Here is a 9,462-nt window from a genome sequence, read left to right on the forward strand (position 1 = left end):
TTCTCAGAGCCCCACAGATGGAGCCATTAAAAGCACTCTGGCCTAGATATCATTTCCAATGAGCCACCTGGAACAACAGTTTTGGAGGGAAATGAATATGCAGACTAGAACTGGGGAAAAAACCAACAAAAGCACCAAGAGTAAGGCACTGGCTATTTGCTCATGGTGGGTCTTTCTCCTGGTTCACTCCTCTCCAGGCTGTCAGCGTGAATGCCAAAAAGGTATCAGAATGCTCAATTCCTAATGCCCAATATACAGCTCTATCTTTCTCTTCCCACCGAGGGCCAGGAGCAGGGGAGTGTAGCTGGAGAGCAATTGAGTATGTTTCAAAACGACAAACGCTGGTGCCCTCTGCCCCAGCATTTCCACGCCTGGGAACCTTGCCCTCAGTCCCATTTGCACATGAACTTTTGGCTGCAAGCAAAAGGCTGGAAAATAACCGCCATATTCATAACTAAGAGTCTAGTCAAATAACCCTTGGTTCGTTCATAGAGTGTAACACTACGCAGCCCTACATTTATATATATATATAGCAGGTGGCTTTCCACGCTACCATGAAAAGCACTGCAGATGGGAGGCTTTTACGTCTGCTAGAAACCAGACGACCTCTGTACACATGCAGACACGACACATAGCCGTGGGCATATGCAGAGACTACCTCTGGGAGGCTGTGTAAGAAACCAGTGGACAGTAGTGTCGCTGATGGCAACGGGGGAGACGCCCACCCCTCTGCACTGAATTCTGTGCCAGGTACAGTATCACTTTTTCAAAACCCTGCATGAAACTTTGCGGCAGCTGCTTTTAAATGCATTCTCTCGCTCAATCCTTAAGCCACTTCTTCAAGGTCCCAGCCATAGAGACAGGCCAACGGAGGCCCAGAGAAGATTAAGAAACTGTGCACACATCTTCAGTGTTCAAAGCTATTCCGCTCCCAAGTCCCTGCTCAAAGAGCACAATGAGGACTACTGATGAAGACAAAGAACGCTCCCGGCCACAAATGCCACAAATGCTGTGTCCAGCTGAACAGGACCTTTAAATGAAAACCCTTGATTTCTCGAGCACCCCGGTCCCATGGAGCAAACCTGCATCTTCCCTCCTGGGCTTCAGGCAAGAAGGAAGCGTGTGCAGGGGTGTCTCCCCGACAGGCTTAGTACCGCCGGAAGGGTGCCCACTGCCAAGGACAGCGGATGACCTGGAGACAGACACGGGCTTGCTGTCAGGCATCTCCTCCCCCCCCCACCCCCCCCACCCTGCCTGGAGAACAGCCACCGTCAGTCTGGGCCTCCCTCTTGCTGCTACTGCCTCGTCCGTGATGTGGGACCTAATTCAGAGGCTCAGTCAGTGCCCTTGTTTCCACATTTGTCAAATGGGTGTGAACATCACCACACCCACCGCAGCAGACTGAGGGGAAATTAAGGCAGAGAGCTGGGCTCAGGGCCTGGCACCCAGCTCCCAGCTCCCAGGTGCTCTGGGCAGCACCGTGCACTCAAAATGTTTGTGGTAAAATGTTTTCACTGAAGAATGCGAAGAAATCTAGCCTCACAGGAATGGGCTGTCGGAAAAGGAAGGAAACTGTAAGAGCCTTTTCAGATAATATAGGATATTCTTCTCACCAAGGCCTGCGCAGCAGTAGCCTCCTGCAGATTAGGTGGCGTAGAACCTGAGCCTGAAGCCGTGAACTTTTGTGCTCTGGGACATTCCAGTCTCCTGGCCTATTTTGCACCCTGAATGGATTTTTCACCCGTGCATGCTTTGGTAACACCGTGCAATGGTCACTCGGAACACATCAGCTCACTAAGCCATGTGCTCGGAGAGATTAGTGAAAGAGGCAAATAGTACCTTGGTGTTGCCATGAAAACAGTTTTGACCTTGGGGACCCCTAGAAGAAACTCTGGGATCCTCCTAACCACACTCTGACATCACCAGGTTAGCAGAACTCCCTGACCCTCCACATTAGCCATGTTTTTGTTAAGAACTCAGAGGAAAACTATGCAAGCATGGAGTGGGTGACGGCAAGATGACCTACCCCCGTGGGTCTCGGCATGGAGGTGTGGTCACAAGGGCCAGCACTTTCTACCCTGTGGCTGGCCGGCCTCCCCACACGCCCTGGGGCCTCCCTTATTCCGGCCTGCCCTGATCCTCCTCTCATTACCAGCCACTTTCTTGCCACAGGACCCCCTCATTCTCCCCCAAAATAACAGATCTGGGTACTTTGTTCTGGGCAGGGCCTCAGACAGCAAACTACAGGGGCCATGCACGGGTGGCTGCCTTTGGGCTTTGCAGCTGATAATTCTTGGTCGCTTGAAATTACATATATGTGTATATTTATAGCCAAATACATGGTTGCCCAGAAATCGCAACTCATTCATATATACACTTTTAGCACATTGCTTGGCTACCAAGTTCCATTAAATCTTCCTTCCTGTGTTCCTTGTGTCACCAGTCCTACGCTGGAGACAAGGTAAGGCCTTCCCCACTGCACACTTGGCTGTGAGGGGCCCCTGTCCCCAACGTGTCCCCCTTTCCCCCCAGCAATCTGAGGCCAAATGCTTTGCTCCTGACCACCAGTCTCTCCTGCCCAAAAGCCTTCAGTGAGGCTTGGACATCAAGCCTTGTTCGGTCTGTCACCCACTCCAGCTTCATTGCCCACTAAGGCCCGTCTCCCCGCCACCAAGCACCCAGGCACAGGCTGGCCTTTCCAGCTCTCCCTGCTGACCTTTCTGCCCTCAAGTCTCAACTCCTCCACGAGACCTCACCTCACCATCACAGCCCCTCTGGACTTGGCAGCTGGCGTGCAGACGGCCCTGCACACACGAGATGCTCAAAAAATTACCCCGATAAGAAATCTGAGCACCTACTATGTGCAGGGCTCCGTGATATGTATCGGGGACATGGCGGTGAGTAAATACACACTTTTGTCTTGTTTCCTGCAGTTAGCGTTCTCATACCCATTGATTCTTTGCTATAGCACTGCGGTGTTTCCTGTCTGGCACTCTTTATTCCTTCAGGTCATTGTACACTGTGCCCTTATTTTAATTTCCAACTCCTAGAGGACAGGATTCGGTGTCATTTTTGTTGCCTAGAGTATATGCAAAGCTAGTCAATGGCTGAAGGGGAAGTGGATTAACCACAACATCCATTGGACTGAGAATCAGAAAGATCCAGACATCTGTCAGACCCACGGAAGAGGTTACTGGCGTCTGCTGTATTATCTGCAACATGACTGACAGGTTTCATATTTGAATATTTTAAGTGCTAGACAGGAAAGAGCAACCCCCAACCCTCCTGTACGGTGTTCCAGAAATCGCAGGAATCACACAGGAGAGGCCGACTAACGAGGCAGCAGGCTCTAAGCGCCAAATCCCAGTTCTGCTGTTTGTACCTGTATGACTGGCCCCACATACGTACACTCCCTGAGCCTCAGTCTTCTCATCTGGAAAATGGGGGCGAAAATAATGGTCCCTATGTCAAAGTACTGTCGTGGGAATTAAAGGTGAGAATCCAGGGGAAGAGCTTAGTACAATGGGGCACACCAGTCACTGCATTCATGAAAGCTGCTGCTCCTCATACTGTTGTCACAGCCCCTGGTGGCATAAGCCCCGTGGTGGGAACATGCAAAGATGGCCAGTCCAACCTCCAGCCTGGCCTTACTCCTGTGACCTACACGGCACGCTTGCCATATCACCCACGTGGAACCTGCAGATATAATTAATGATGGTGCTAACTGATCAGGTGACCTAGAAACAAAGAGGTTACCTGGCTGGGCCTGGCCTAATCACAGGAGCCCTTTACAAGCAGGTCACAGAAGTGGATGCCACAGATTTGCAGTAGGAGAGGATTTGATATCCCCGCTTTGGGTCTGGAGATGGACGGGCCATGTGGCACCAAATGTGGCAGCTTCGAGGAGCCGAGATCAGCATCCAGATGACAGCCAGAGTGGACGGGGGACCTGAGTCCTGCAACCACCGGGAACTCAACTGCACCAACAACCTGAATGGCCAGGAAGCAGACTCTCCCCCAGGGCCTCAGGGTAAGAGCTCAGTCAATACCTTGACCTTGGACTTCTGGCCCAAGACCCTAAGCAGAGAACCCAGTGCAGCCAGCTCAGGCTTCTGCCCTCCAGCACTATGAGCTAATAAGCACGCACAGCTGAACCACTACATTGGTGGTGATTTGTTACGCAGCAACAGGATCTAACAGAAGCCCCGCTCGGTCGCAAACCACCATGCATATGCGGAAAAGCATACCAAGTGCTTGTTCAAAGGGCCTGGGGAACATTCATACCTTCTGTATCTTTAATCACTTCACAGGTGCTGCTTGAGAGCCGGGACTGTCTGACTCGCGTCTACTCTACCACTTAGCAGTGCAGGCATCATACAGAAGGCTCTCGATAATTTCACTGAACAAAGTGTCAGCTTCCGGGGCGCTCGGGAACGGGATGGCTTAGCTGGTTGGCTTCAGTCCCATGACAGCCGGTTAGAAGGTGTTCAGGTGCAATTATCTGGGCAAAACCCGGCATGGGCCGCTTTTTGGCCTAGAGGAGAACTCCAGACACTGCCAGCGGTCAGGAGAAGCCAACTCGGCGACCAGGGGAGGTACGCGTCCACGTGCAAAGTGTCTCACTTTTTACATACCACCCGACCACGCAGTGGCCCCCGCCTCAGCCTGCGGCAGCCTCCCAGGGCTCGGCTGGCCAACCAAACCCTGACATTTTGCTTGTAATTGTACCTTCCTGTAAAAAGTCCTAGTTGGAGCGGTAAAAATAGCAGCTGCGACGTCCCGCAGCACAGCTACACCAGCCCGTGTCAGGGCCTGAAAGGAAACCTGGCAATCGGGTCTCACGCTAGCTCCAGGAAACGCCTGCGAGCTGGGCTCAGGCTGGCAGCAGGTGGCACCCAGCAAAGGTAGCCCCCTCAAGCCTCTCCCCGGTGAAACACCTTCAATTCAGCTCCCAAGATGCTCCCCTCGCCCCTTTCCTGAAAATCCCAACCTTCGGCATCAAGAGATGTCTGAGAAATGCACAAACCTGCCCCCACCGCCCTCTCCTCCTGCTCACTAACTGCAGAACTACAGAGAGGAGAGGCCCCCGACCAAGGCTCTTTGGAGGTCCCGTGGCCCCCTTATGCATCTGCTCTTTATTACGCTCTCCCATGTCTGTCTACCTCCCTCTCTGTAGCCCTCTGTCCCTGGCAGCCGTCCTCACCAGGTTGGGCTGGGGGGATGACAGAAGTCTCCAGTAGGGCTTAGGTCTGAGTCATCCCCAGGGCGACCGGGCTCAGGCCAGCTAGATGCCGCCCATGGAGTAGAGGGGGTGAGCTGTTAGAGTCCACTTGGGGAATGACAGGAGAGTCTGGCTAAAGTTTCCCCAGGCACCGGATTCCCGGCAGTCATGAATTCCTCCAGTGGCCCAGGACACAGGCTTCCAGCCCCCGGGTCCCCCATTGTAGGGCCTGATGCCACCCAGGAATCACATGGGCGTGTTTTTCTGAGGCCCCAGACTTCTCCTTTCCTTCTCTACCAATCTCTGGACCTTCGCCATCCTTCTGTCTCCACATCAAATACATGGGCCCTTTTGTCCATCTTTTATTTGTTATAAAGCCTCCTCTTACAGGAAAACAGACAAGGACCCCCAAAGTAATTAACATGGGACTCTGTAAAGTTCTAGGAGTCTGGCCAGCAGGTAAATAGGGGGATCAGCCTGTGATGACCAATCCCCTTTCAGAGCCTTTTTATGGGAGGGCTACAGATCTTTCTCTACCCTTCTGGCTCCTTCCTTCATTCCTGCAGGTCAGACAGGGAGAAACCTACCCACTCGGCTAGCCCTCTGACGTCTCTCTCAGGACACGTGAGGGATGCCAGGCAGATGTCCCACCTAAAGCCACCCCCCGTCCCTCCCCTAGACACACCGGCTGTTCAGAAACACTCGGGTTCACTCACATGTTCTGGGCTTCAAATATCTAGCTCTCGCTAGTAAAACCCATGATGTTTGCAGAACTTTTCAGCATAAAATGAACTTTCAGGAATGTTTCCCATGTGCCACAAGCAACGCACAGTAGCCTGACGGGGGGCAGGGCAGGGACTGAAAGGGCCTCATTTCACAGATGAAGCTGCACTGGAGGTCAGGAGACCAGTCAGAGGCAGAGCCAGCAACTGCTAAACCTCGACATTCTGGAAAAAACAAAGGTGGATGAAAACAAAGAGGAAGCCTGGATGAACTGGAATTTTTTTGTTTGTTTGTTTGCTTGTTTTAAAGGAATGATGAGATCTTTACCTACCCGCACCTGCACCCCCCATCACAGGAGCTAAAAGTGAAAACACAGATAATATCAAGAATTATCGAGTGTGGGTGAGGATGTGGGCAAATAGGCCCCCAGACACCACCGGTGGCTGAGTGGCCTGCCTGAATCTTGGGAAAGGCATTCGGCTTTGACAATAAACATTTAAAAATCAGAAAGATGCACAATCCAGGACACACAGGACTTCATGGACTGTACGAAGGGGCAGGGGGGAGGCGGTCAGACAGGACTTAATGTTCGGAGAGGCTGAGATGGAAGCCAGTGACTGGCCCACGCGGAGCGTCGTGCAGCTGTAAGATGCACAGGAGTGTCACCACACACGGGGCCACAGAAGCTGTGGATAGAAACACAGAAGAAGGGTGGCCAGAAGGGGGTGCGTCAAACCGCTGACAGATACCAAGGACATGGGGGACTTTCCAGGCCATGCTGCATTTTCTCTCTCGTTGTGCGTTTATAAAGGGAATCTACTTAAGTGTTACCCAAGTTAAAGCAAACAATTAATCAGCTTAAAGGGACGTGTTTTCCTTGGCCTCCCTAGGAATCAGAAGATTACAGCGGGTGCTGACAGCCACTATCTCTAGCCAGGTCCCCGCCTCGGCCCATGCTGTTCCCAGTCTGTACACTCACTTGTTCCCTGCCCCGAATGCCCTTCCTCAGATCTTCCCAGGGGTGCCTCCGTCCAGTCTTACAGGTCTCCGCTCAAAGGTCACCGGCCCAGAGAAGCCTTCCTTAGGCCCCCTCGGTCACCCACCTTGACCTTTTCTTCCTCATCCACGTCCAGGAGCCCTAACGGCAGCTCTATTTAGTCTACCTGGCCCCAGTTGAATAGGGGCTCCAGGATGGTGGGGACCTGGCCTTTCTTCTGCTGCATCCCAGAGCCTGGTAGAGAACAGATGGCAAAAAATATTCATTGGACCCATTTGGAATGGAGATGCAAGGGACAGTCTACTTCTTCACCTCTCCAATGGGGAGACTGAGGCACACTCTTGCCATGCCACTCACTCTTTAGCAGTACGCCACAACAACTACCTGTCTGCCTCACACATCAGAGACTGAACTTCCAAGAAAGGACTCTCTTTGAACCTGACTTCTTTTTTCCTGGTTTCTAGTCCAGGATGGGCCATTCAGAAGGTGCCAAATGAAGGCTTGCTGCATGAATGGAACTGTATGGTTCCTCCCCTTTTCAACACTGTGAACAACAGAGGCTGCACACGTTAAAGGACTTGTTACCCAGGGTCTCACAGATCTGGTAGCACACAGCAGAACTCGAACTCTGGATGCTGGATGTAATGGCTTTCTAGAAAAAGAGCTCCTGTGTCTCTTGGCCCTCGATCCTGGCCTGGCCACCTGTAAACCAGGCAGGCAGCTCATCCTAGAATTGAGTGAGCAAGGCTCCTCTTAGCGTAATTAGGAAATTAATTCCATTCAGCCTAGATTGATCTGTGGTCAGCCTCTCCTTAGGGGCCCAACAAGAACAGGTAGAAAATAAACAAGGCTTTTTTTTCTATCCTATCCCTGCATCCTACTCCGACGGATCGGCTGACGGCAGAAGGTATCTTCTGGGCAGGCAGAAGTGGGTGGGAAATGACACCCAAGGCGAACGTAGTCCTCCCTCTGGCAACAGAGATGCGGTTCTCCCACGGCCCGGCTCAGCCCCCACCTTCTTGTGGGAAGAGCAATCCAACAGGTCTTGCAGGCGCCTCCTTGGCAAAGTCTGATGTGTAGGAGCCTCGCGTCCTCCTCCTGTCCCCCTAGGCTCACTCACGATCCCTACCAATCTTGGGAGATCTGTGCCCATCTCTCTTCCTGGAAGTGGCCCCAGGGACACCTGTGGCCTAGATCCCAACCCATCCATTTTGGGATTGGGACAGAGGTGTCAGCCTAAGTGCTCCCACACCTGTTGTCCGGGTCCCTGCCTGGGACCAGACAGAGCAACTTTGGGAAGTAAGCCATGCACCTGCCACCTTCCTTTGGGCCCAGATTTTTTTCTTCTTTGACCCAGTCCTCTGGCATCACTAGCCCCTCATCCATGGGCACCAGTACCTTTACACCTAGGCCCTGGACTCCAAGGCAGAGGGCAGAGACAGGGAGCCAAGGGAGGCCTGGGAAACTGGGAAAGTCTGACTCAGTTTCCACTCATCAAGAAAGGAAAGAAAATTGGGAGCTTGCCTACTGTATACACTTCTAGTTCTCCAGGAGGAAAAATTAGGGCCCAGAGAGGGAAAGCAACCTGCCCAGAGCCCCACAGCACACATCGGAGGCAGAGCAGGAAGTCTAGACTCCTGATTTCTAATCTGTCCCACCACACTCCACTGGCTGCTCTCTATCTCTTCCTGCCCCAGTAGGCTAGGCAAATAACTCAAGCCTATAAAATTACATGACATCAGAGGCTGTAAGGACTTCTGGGATTTTACAGCAAAACACCTAACAGAAGCATTGCACCGAAGAGCATCCACACATGTTCGAGAAGACAAGCTGGGGTCCATAGAGGTAAGGGGACCTACATGAAATCACACACACAGAGGCACAGGAGGATTCTCAGATCCTCACTTAAGCATTCGTTCTGCCAACAGGCTCCAGGAGTTCCAACTGTTGTAGGATGGGGAAGAGGTGGAGTTGGTCTTGAACCTCAGTCCCATTACAACAGTGTGGCTGGGACAGCCTGGTCCAGACTCGTATACACCCCAGGGGTGCCAGAGATCACTGTGAGGAAACGGGGTGAGATTTCCCAATGAAACTGGGTTTCTCGCTACTAACCCAGTGCTTTGAAGAACAGGTCAATGAGCCACATATGCCTACCTTTGTTCCTCCAAAGGGCATGGCCGGGGCTCAGAAGGAAAGGCTCAGCAGTGAGAAAGAACAGAGTCTCCCGGCACCAGAGGGAGGGGGAAAGGGTGGGTAGAGGTGGCTGGGGCCCAACAGATCACAGATAAACAGGCAGCATCTGAATCCAAGTCTGGTTCTTGAGCCCAAGCTGTTTTCCCCAGTCTTGCGCAGAAGAGACTTAACAGGAAGCCTGCCCATCTCTGAGCTATCTCTCTGCTCCCACCATCCCCATCCCCACAGCCCGGGGACCTGGAGTCAGCCTTGCCTGCAGGTGACAGGTACCTTTTGACTGGGACAGGGGCATTGGTGCTCAGAGGCCAGGTGGTCCAGGAACAAGGCT

At 52.5% G+C, this 9,462-nt stretch overlaps 1 protein-coding gene across 1 annotated transcript in view; it reads right to left on the reverse strand.

Moving 5' to 3' along the window:
* The window catches only part of LOC111152606 (kelch like family member 25), a 30,812-nt gene extending 21,691 nt beyond the window's left edge, over positions 1 to 9,121 (reverse strand). Inside the window, exon 1 of the mRNA XM_022511128.1 lies at positions 9,096 to 9,121. The gene's annotated coding sequence lies outside the window, so the exon portion shown is untranslated. The remainder of the gene's footprint in view (positions 1 to 9,095) is intronic.
* Positions 9,122 to 9,462: the final 341 nt, after the last annotated feature.

This window comes from Enhydra lutris, unplaced genomic scaffold (genome assembly GCF_002288905.1).
Source record: "Enhydra lutris kenyoni isolate GAN:26980312 unplaced genomic scaffold, ASM228890v2 scaffoldscaffold29, whole genome shotgun sequence".
Taxonomy (NCBI): domain Eukaryota; kingdom Metazoa; phylum Chordata; class Mammalia; order Carnivora; family Mustelidae; genus Enhydra; species Enhydra lutris.